The sequence below is a fragment of the Phoenix dactylifera genome, chromosome 5 (genome assembly GCF_051530095.1).
Source record: "Phoenix dactylifera cultivar Ajwa chromosome 5, Ajwa_hap1_PhDact_Kaust_v1.1, whole genome shotgun sequence".
Lineage (NCBI taxonomy): Eukaryota > Viridiplantae > Streptophyta > Magnoliopsida > Arecales > Arecaceae > Phoenix > Phoenix dactylifera.
The window spans coordinates 2,927,979-2,937,425 of record NC_143194.1 but is presented as its reverse complement, the minus strand read 5'-3'; positions in this window follow the sequence as shown (position 1 = coordinate 2,937,425).

Genomic DNA, 9,447 nt, shown 5'->3' with positions numbered 1-9,447 from the left:
CGAGTAACTGGCACGAAGCTCAGCTTGACATAGCCATGGAGTATGTTTCATAATACAATTCGCTGTCTTGGGGATGGTTCCTGTGCGGGAGAGCGCATCGGATCCTTCAAGGCATGCGAAAGGTGGGGAGGGAAATGGCACAGACAGCACAAACCCCTGTAGCTGGGGTTGTATATTTCACATAACTCCATCGTTGGATCGCCCATCGATCGCTTTGAGAGCTGTGCAGCTAAATGAATGATGGCACTCGAAATGCTTTGGGATCTGTGTGGTGGGTGATGTTCCAGACCCAATGGGTTCTTTCACCATGATCCAACCTAGTCGCATGCCAAGCAGCCATGTTTATTTGTCCTAAGGGCTCATCTATCAAAAGTTAGTGATTTCGAATATATGTATACGCATAAATATATATCATGATTAAAATTATTTTTAGCTTATATATCTTACCATGCATTTTGCTATCCTCATTGAATTGAACTCATTTATGCTTATATACACTTGTCATATAAGGTTAAAAACTATCGAGATTTATGAATTTTAGTTTCTAGACATTTGTTATTGTATAAACTATATGCAATACTTTGGATTTTTAATTTGAATAACTTATTATTAATTTTTGATTAAGACATATTGACAAGTCAAAGGAGATGGCCTTGGGGAGCCATCCGAGATGTGGTAGGATTTTGTTATGGTTTGTGGTGGGAATTGGGTAAAATTGTTGGTTGGACAAGGTCCATTTAGAATTTGGCTTACATTGCTTTTTTTTATTATTATTACTCCCTCTTGTGCATATCGTTTTATGGTTGACCGGTCCACTGCGGTGCTGGTAGATCAAGTCCCACTAATAAATCTCGTAAAAATTGTGTGATGTGGGGGTGTCCGAAGATTTTGGTGGGGGATGAACACTGCCGGTGGATCTTGTCCGACAAAGAATCTATTGAAAATTGTGGGGTATGTGTTGTTTGGGAATTTTGGTAGGCGGCGAACTTCGGGAGAATTTAGATTTAGAGAGCTGAGGACCCATCCGAGAAATCTGTGATGAGGAACTCCAAGGATATGAGTTTGGATTTTTGACCGTGTGGGGGGTGGGGGTGCTAGCCCTGGGGATTTAGCGGCACCTGAGATTTTGTTGGGGGGATTTCGCGAGGAATTTGTGTTTGCTCTGAAACTTATATAGCTCTTTTTACTAGAAAATAAACCAATGGTTTTTATAGCTCTGATACAAATCAAGTTTGTAGTTTAGAGTAAACACAAATCAAGTTGGTGTCATCCATCTATAACCTCAAACACAAGGACAAGAACTCGAAACTCGTGAACGGAAAATATTCTGATCACTCGGTCAAATGATTCTAGTCTTAATATGGAATTTATTTGACTAAGAAAAGTGCCACATCCTGCGGTCAAATTAAGGGATCTAATTATGATAAGTAAGGAGCGGAATAGGTAGATAGAGTCAAGAAATTTAAGCCTTCAACTCGACTACCAAATTCCATGTCCTATATATGATGTTTAGTCTGCAAGAATGGGAACTGGAAATAAATTTCTCATGTTGGCTCATTTCCAAGTGTTGACAACCTTAACATTAGTGAGATTTCATAATTTTTATCCTATATCCAATCAAGAAAGAAGCTCTAGATGACGACCAAGATATGGCCTTACAATTTGCTCGACCCTCTAAAATTTACAATTTTTGATACAAAACTAGTACTTTATTTTCTTATTTTTCTTTTTACTAAAATATCATAGGGCCTGGAGATTGTGATGGCTATAGAAGCCCCTGTGTCCTACCAGAAGAAGTAGGTTTTGAAGCTTCACTATGTTATCCTCTCAGTGGCAATACCACTATACAACTTGGTCAACCGCATCATTTGAGAACTAAGCACACCATGTTGAACTACTTTTCACCCATGCATAAGCACCAAAATATTCAAATTCACAAAGCTGCTTAGTAATCAAGCAATGATCTCCGGTTGTGAGCCTAGTCGATAATACCGCAGGATAGTATTGGCAGCAAATGCAGTTTGATATTAATATTTTATACGTGACATAACATGAGCGTGAATTTTTTCGGGGGGCAGGAAAGTTTCTGGGTCACGGCACCGCAGCGGGCCGTGCAGCGGTAGATTGGTGCCACGTGGAATGTTTTGATTCGGCGATTTTGATAATAAGAACCAATCAGAGCTTGCGGGGAAACGTAACGGCGTCATCTCATCTCTTCTCTCGTTTTGCCTCTGGGGGGAAAAGTAACGGCGTCATCTCATCTCTTCTCCCCTTTTGCCTCTGGGAAGAAAGACGGGAAGGCCGCCTCAGAGAAGCCATGGATGAGGAGCACAAGAGAGAAAGACGCGGATCCCTCCCCGTTGTGGGAGAACAGCAGGGGCTTGGATCCCTCGCTGAGCAGGAAGACACCGACGCTGCCTCTTGGAAGCCATGGATGAGGAGCACCATTGAGAGAGAGAGATCGAAAGGGAGAAAGAGGCGAGAAGGGGAGCAGGGGCTTTCGGACTTCACATCAGTTGGCGGCCGGATGGGGAAGGGGACAAGATAAGCGCGAAAACTTATGATGTTCTTTAAAATAAGGAAATAAACCAACAGTTTTCACGGCACTGATTCATATAAACTTTGTAGCCTGGAGAAGATACAAAGGAGTGGCCTGGAGGGTCCATCTAGGACGAACTCGTTTCTACAAAAGCATGGAATCAAATCTAACATTCATGTACCATAAAAATAAGGTTTAGAAGCAGACAACTCCTTTTCCCCTTCCACCTACCTCACAGAACAGAGGACACTCCCCTTCATTCCCAAATGAACGTAAGGAGCCGCCGGAGACCGGGATGATGCACTTCCCCTGCTGCTTGGCTTTCGGAGTCGTGAGCAGTTGGCGGCCGGGAGGGGATAAGAGCAACACAGCAACCATCGCAGCCACGGTTGCCGACACCAAGTAATTGGCAAAAACCGGTGGCAACCGTCCGCCGGCCATGAAATCAAACAAAAGGAAAAGGCCGAGGATGAAGGCGATGAGACACAGAATGAGATATACCATGGACGCCGAATCCATCTCGGCATGCTCTGGAGGTGGAAGGGAAATGAGAGATCCAGCAACGGCGATGGAGAGGGCACCCATGACTTGTTCGATAAGCCCGCGGTGGCCCGCTCGGCCGGCTGGGCGTCTGGCGACCGGGGGGCGTTCTACAGCTGGGGTGTGAGGGGCCATGGGATCTGATCTCGATGAACTAGGGGGATGCAGAGGTGAGAGAGCGGAAAGAAGAGCGGTGGGAGTCGAGGAGAAAGCAGGGGCAACGAGGCATGTTGGCGACACAAAATAGTGTCATGGGATAGCCATGGAGTACGTTTCATAATACAATTCGCTGTCCTTGGGATGGTTCCTGTCCGGGATGGTGCGTCGGTGATGCGGGGAAGCGTGGAGAAGAGATGATCCTCTGTTCTGCGGCTGAATCCACAACCCAAATAGAGGGGAAACAGGGAGAAGTTGGGCTCCAAACAGAGCTTTGGGTGTTTTCTCTTTTTTTTTTTTTTATTCTCGGGAAAACAATGAAGAAGAAGGAGGCGGCCTCCGCTCCTTTACATCTTTTATACTTCACCAATAACCCTAAATCCCTGATCAAACAGACTCTTAATTTAACTTAACTCAGACCCTAAGCAAGCTTAAATTGGAAATCAACCTAACAAAGACCCAATTAGACTCAACCAAACCGGAATTTTAAAACAATGTTGGGTTCATTCCGGTTCTGCATCAATCGGATCCTTCGAGGCACGCGAAATGGGACGCAAACCCTTGCAGCTGGGGGTTGTATATTCTATATAACTCCACCGATGGATCACCCACCGATCGCTTTGAGAGCTGTGAGCTGGAAGAATGACGGCGCTCGGATCTCTTTGAGATCCGTGCAGCGGTGATGTTCCATACCCAATGGTGGTCCCAAGTCAAGCAACATCGGTCCTCAGGGCTCGTCTATCATTTTATCTGCCACAAACACAACGGAACCTGATTCCCCTTCAACTGACGGTTCGGGCTAGGCATAGCTGTGGTGGTTTGTCTCTGAATAAATCAAGAGATCAAGAATAGTTTGTATAGTTATAGTTAATTAATAAATAGAAATAAAATATCTCATCACCAAATAAAATATGTATATGTATGTGCCTATTTGCGTACCACTAACCATTGTTGATCAGACTGTGGATGGGCTATGTTGGATTACTTGCGTTTTGTTTTATTCAATGTGTCTTTATGACAAAAATATATTCAAATTGTGTTGGGTAACATACTTTTTGGCAACTCCTTAAAAAAGTTAATAATTCAAAATTAATAATAAAAAATTTAAATTAAAGATCCAAATCATTAATTAAGATCTTCATTATAAAAAATGCCTAAAAACCAAATTCATATATTTTGATTGACTATAATCTAATATAAATAGTACAATAATATATTTTACTACGATCTAATCGTCAAAAGTTAGTAATTTTGAATATATATATATATATATAGATTATGATTAAATTTTTTTTAGCTTATACATCTATTAAGGGAGTTTGGAAAAATAATTGGTTGGACCAGATTTATCTAGAATCTAGCTTATATTATTATTATTATTTTTATTTTTTTATGCATATTATTTTTTTAGTTGAACTGGTTCACGGCGAAGCATAGAGAGGTCAATGGCGCGGCCTTCACCGAATATTTGTACCGAGGCTGGGGAGACGGCTCGCCCCGCGCACGAATAAAGAGGCTTGGTGGCTCGCAGATGCTCGGGGCCCGCCTGTTTCCCGGTCCTACCCTCTCCCCGACCTTTGACCGCTCCCCCTCGATCCGCTTTGACCCATCCATCCCAACCGTGCAAACCTACTTAGAGATGCGAGCATTCACTAATGGACAGCCTTGATCTACTCGATCTGGCAACATTTGAGACGCACTAAACCCACCGAGGTACGAGCTAGCCAATCTCGGAAAGGACAACCATTGGATCAGCGGACCATCCAGGTGGGAGGAAGCGTCCCACGTGGCCGACGTTGATTGGTTTCCAATGGGTAGGGGGTTTGCGGGGCGGGAGGGGGGTGGGCGGGGGAAGAGAGAGAGGGCAGGGAACATTTTGTGAAGTGAGGGGATGCCAAGGAGCGTGGCGCCGTTGGATCTGGAGGGGGTGACGGTACCTTACCACTTCCGGTGCCCGATCTCACTGGACCCGTTTAAAGAATTTGTGAGGGGGAACTCCGGGGATATGAGTATGACATAATTTGCTCCAATCATGTTTGCCCCCCTGATACTTCTGAACTCTGATACTTGTGCTTATTTTTTGATGCAGTATTTCTTGCTATTGATGTTTTGATTACAATCTGACTGTGAATGTTATACACAGTAAACTGCATCATGTATCTTCCCCAACCGTTCAGATCATCTAGTAGCTTTTACTTATGGTTTCTGATCATCTTTCTTGTGTGCTCTTAAGAGACTGTCGAGTCTTGGAGAGACGAGGTTCTACACAATTTGCTTTCTTGCCTAAGCTAAATTACAGTATGTAGTTATGGACCCTTGTGAAAATACACCTGCTGGTTATCTCATATCTTTCATGGGTAAATGCGGTTATGCCAGATACCAGCGGAACAAAAAAAATCTGGAAATAGGCCTCTCTTCAGAGGAAACACTACTCTTTATGAAGGAAGCAACAACATAATCTTGAATCTGTCAAGCGATTTAAAGCATCAATGCAAGTTACTAGCAATTAGCCTCTGAAAGGCTGTAGGTAGAATTAACTAATATGCACTTCTAGGATGATTCTCTTCCCTGACCAATATTGTTCTTAATGTTGCAGTTGTAAGAGCAGTATTACTCATTGATTAACATTTATTTTCTAATGACATTATTCAAGGTTTCTTTTTTCGAATGTTTGTTTTGTCTGTTTTATATTTAGTCTTACATTTTCTGTTATGCCTCTCTGCCTATTTTTTATTTTTTTTTCCTTTTCTTTGTTCATATGTTTGCTTCTTATCTGTAAGATACCTATTGTCATGTAATTCTTTTAGTTCTTTTCAATAGTTTGGATGGCTTCTGCCTCCCCACTCCATCAAAAAAATCTCTAATTAAGGGAAGCAAGTGTTCTCTCAAGTTTCACCGACAAGTTGGGACGACCTATGAGGTGATTGGCAAATCACTATGTGCTCCATGCCACTTTGAAACGGAAAATGGACATAGATTCATATGGAGTGTTGTAGCACTCGAAACATCTTAGCCTCAGTCTAGTCCAATATCATGAGAAAGCAGACCTCTCCCATAAGGGCCTGTCCATGGAGGAGAAATCCTAGGCTTGTGCTCAAACATTGAAAGATTACGAATAGTGGGACGAGGATATCAAAGGCTGTACCGTTGATAACATCAGGAGACACAGCGTAGCAATTGAACCATGATTAGTTCTTTTTTGTTTTTTTCTGCTCCATCATTGTCCTTGATTATGATGTATCTAAGTAGCTTACGCTACAAGATCATTTTAAACTCCACCACACAACTTTATACGCATTCAAAGAGATCTGAATGTTTTGACTGACCCATTAGCAAGTCGTGGGTAATCTCTCTGTGGTTTGAACTCCACCACGACTTTATATGCGTTCAAAGGGCAGGCCTTCGAATTAGAACTAGATTAGCTCTTTAACCCCTTCTGTTCTGTATCCACGGCAACCCAAAATTCTGTGCATTTTTGGTGGGGTGCAGGCCATGGTGCTACATAGTTGTGGGCTGCCAGGGATGTCGGCTGTTAGAACTGTCAGTCCTTGTCGACATATATTGATTATTCTTTTCGGTTAATGGCTCCTCCTCGATCGGGACCAAAATTTCTCATCTCGGTTGATTAGATGCTCGGCTGGTGCCGAGATTCTTCTCCTCAATTCTTCTCTGAGGTCGAGGAGGTCAGTTTGGCTTGAGGTTGAGATGTCCAATATTTTTTCTATCACTAATGAACCTCTGTTTCCTGACCCGTGAATTTTGGAGCCCTTCGTTTTTTTCTTATTCTTGTTCTTCTTGGTGGGTGATAATCGCAATGTTGTGATTTTCTCTCCTTTTCTCTTTTTTTTTTTCTCTGATTTCCAAATAAAAAATCAAGCATCTCTTAAAGATATTTGAAGAGGCCATGGTAATTCTTGGACCTGGGTTTTGCTACAACGGAATGATACCCTCGGATGGAGGAGAATGGAAAGAAGAAAGAGATAGGAGTGAGAAGCTCACCGTCGTTGCAGGCTTCGGTCTCCTCTTGGGATCGAGGCGGTCACGCATGATGCAATCTATGTGGGCCTGATTCCTCTTGTCAAGTACCAACGTGGTTATGACACTTGTACTGGGATTTTAATTAGAGACATCAACATGGGGCCTATGAGAGGTATATCCACGGCAGCCCAAAATTCTGTGCATTTTTGGATGGCCACGGTCAAAAATCGATGGTCATCAAATAATTTGGATTCTATGATATGGTTTACGTTTGTGAATTTTTTATTTGATGGCCATCCATCTCATGTCGATGACCAGCTATTTGTGAATTTTTTATATGATGGTCATCCATCTTATGATGATGATTGGCTGCATCGCACTCAGCGGCATGCATATGATCCGTGCTCAATTGGATGTGGGAGTTGGCGCTGAATGCTCGCACAAAATTGGTTAATTGTGAATTTACCATCTCCTTCTGAATGACACTTAATCATCGATAAAATTTGAGACCTAATTAATAAAAACTATGCGATCGACCAACAGAGTCCCAGATCGACTATGAATGCTGTGAATCGTCCACACAATCCCTCCTTGATTTGCTGTGCAATACTACCTATGTGTGGATGTCCCAAGCTGTTGCTTTTATTGACGATCAGCCCAAGATCATCTATCTTCAGTTGCCTATAATGCCGTGTTTGGTTATTGGTTAAAAAATGAATAATTTTAAATTATCTAGTTAACCAACTAAACAGCATCAAAAAAAAGTCATGAATAAAATTATGTGGTCAAAGATCCAAAAAAAAGGTGCTTAAACAGCGAAATAAAGTTAGTGATAAACTTATGTGGTCAAAGATTCATTTAATCCATTTAAAATCTGGTTAACCAGTTTTTGTCTGATTTAATCCAACGAATTTAACCTATTTAATCCATTTAAATTTATTTAATTTGTAAAAAAAACTATTTAATATGTTTTATTTGCTTAATTTGATTATGTTTAATCATGCGAGGAGGGATCACACCATCAATACGTGTCTCAAAGATGAATGCAATGCTGGTGGGCAATCGGGCTTACATTGCTTTTTTTTTTTTTTTAAATAACTTCTTCTCATGTATATCATTTTATGGTTGACTGGTTCACTACGAAGCTGATAGATCTAGTCCAACTAATAATTCTACTGAAAATTATGTAGTGCAGGGTCAGAAGATTTTGGTAGGGGGTGAACACTGCTGGTGGACCGAGTCCAACTAAGAATCTCTCCTAAATTGTGGTATGGGAATTTGTGAGGGAAACTCCGGGGATATGAGCTTGGATTTTTGGGCACGCGGTGGGTGGGGGTGCTAACCCCGGGGAATTGGCGGCACCTGGGAATTTGTTGGGGGGATTTTGCTGTGCTGACACTGAAACTTACATAGCTTTTTATACAGGAAAATAAACCAACAGCTTTTATAGCGCTGATACAAATCAAGTTTGTAGCTTAGAGAATATACAAAGGGGAGGGCAGGAGGATCCCTCTAGTATGAACTCGTTTCTACAAAAGCATGGAATCAAAATCTAAGATTCATGTACAAGAAAAATAAGATTTAGAAGCACACAACTCCTTTCCCCCTTCCACCAACTTCACAGAACAGAGGACACTCTTCATCATCCCCAAATGAAGGTAAAGAGCTGCCGACAGAGACCGGGATGATGCACTTCCCCTGCTGCTTGGCTTTCGGACTTGCCCTCAGTTGGCGCTCGGATAGGGGAGGGGATAGGAGGAACACAGCAACCATCGCAGCCACGGTTGCCGACACCAAGTAATTGGCGAAAACCGGTGGCAAACGTACGCCGGCGATGAAAACATGCGAAAGGAGAAGGCCGAGGGTGAAGGTGATGAGACACATAATGACATATATCATGGACGCTGAATCCATCTCGCCATGCTCTGGAGGTGGAAGGGAAATCAGAGATCCAGCAACGGCCATGGAGAGGGCTCCCATGACTACTTCGACTCGCCCGCGGTGGCCCACTCCGCCGGCTGGGCGTATGGCGACCGGCGGGCGTTCTGCCATGGGATCCGAACACAATGACTTAAGGAGGTGCAGGGGTCAGAGAGGGGCAAGAAGAGAGGTGGGAGTAGGGAAGAAAGAAGCAGGGCAAGGAGAATTGTGGGACGGGCGTGCTGCTTCCAGTATTTGTAGGGAAAGAGCATGGGCGTCGCCACAAAATGCCAATCTAGCGTGTCCGTCCTATC